Source organism: Mandrillus leucophaeus, unplaced genomic scaffold, assembly GCF_000951045.1.
Source record: "Mandrillus leucophaeus isolate KB7577 unplaced genomic scaffold, Mleu.le_1.0 Scaffold157, whole genome shotgun sequence".
NCBI lineage: Eukaryota > Metazoa > Chordata > Mammalia > Primates > Cercopithecidae > Mandrillus > Mandrillus leucophaeus.
The window spans coordinates 1,582,280-1,583,332 of NW_012101554.1; the positions used below are offsets into that span (position 1 = coordinate 1,582,280).

Here is a 1,053-nt window from a genome sequence, read left to right on the forward strand (position 1 = left end):
GTGTCTTTGAGGCTTCCTAATTCATTTAGCTCATTGCTTGCATTGGTGCAGTTTGACTTAACCATGCCATGCAGACATCAACGTAGAAGGTGTGTGGCTTAGAAAAAAAAATATTTCTCGAAGTCTACCAGTTTTGAAATTCATAAAATGGGAAGTTGGGTTAACATGATCTGTAAAATCTTTTTGAGAACTGGCACCATGTAATTTGCAGGAATTCTTAGAGATGGGTGGAATAGATTCCAAAGCTAAGATTTGAAACTTAAACTAAATTTGAGATTTAAGATTGGAATTTGAGGCCGGGTGCAGTGGCTCATGCCTGTAATCCTAGCACTTTGGGCAATCAAGGTGGGAGGATTGCTTGAGCCCAGGAGTTGGAGAGCAGCCTGGGCAACATAGTGAAACCCTATCTCAAGAAAAAATACAAAAATTAACCAGGCATGGTGGTATGCATCTGTATTCCGAGCTACCCAGGAGGCTGAGGTGCGAGGATCACTTGAGCCCAGGAGGCAGAGGTTGCAGTGAGCTGAGATTGCATCACTGTACTCTAGCCTGGGCAATAAAGTGAGACTGTGTCTGGAAAAACAAAAAAAAGATTTGAGTTTTATGATTTTCTGCCCTCCTTTCTCTGTTTTTGAAAAAAATTTTAAACCCATTTTCTTGTCTCTTCAGGAATATTACTGTATTTTGGTTAGGTATTAGATAACATTTTTGTAGCAATACTATCACACCAATACAAACCTCTCTTCTTTTTTCTCTAGGCCCTGCAGGAGCAGCCAAAGATGTGTAAGTATTGAATATTAATGATTTTATAAGCTGTCTTTCTGAGGAAGTTACTGTTTTTCATGATTATGACATTCAGATCTCTGTGGGTATGGCTGAAAAGACATGGAAATACTATGTATGTAATGCACATGTCAAGATGATCATTTGGTTGTAACTAAAGTGCTATTTGGAGAACGTTCTTTGTGCTTTTCATAGCCGGGCACTTTAAGGATCTTAAGAAGGGGAAACGTTGAATTGTGTTTCCATCCCAACTTGTGTTTTTTTTTTTTT

At 38.7% G+C, this 1,053-nt stretch overlaps 1 long non-coding RNA gene across 1 annotated transcript in view; it reads left to right on the plus strand.

The window, feature by feature from the left end:
• Positions 1-762: 762 nt before the first annotated feature.
• LOC105536222 overlaps positions 763-1,053 on the plus strand; it is a 22,683-nt gene continuing 22,392 nt past the window's right edge. Inside the window, exon 1 of the long non-coding RNA XR_001005558.1 lies at positions 763-783. This is a non-coding gene — a long non-coding RNA (uncharacterized LOC105536222). The remainder of the gene's footprint in view (positions 784-1,053) is intronic.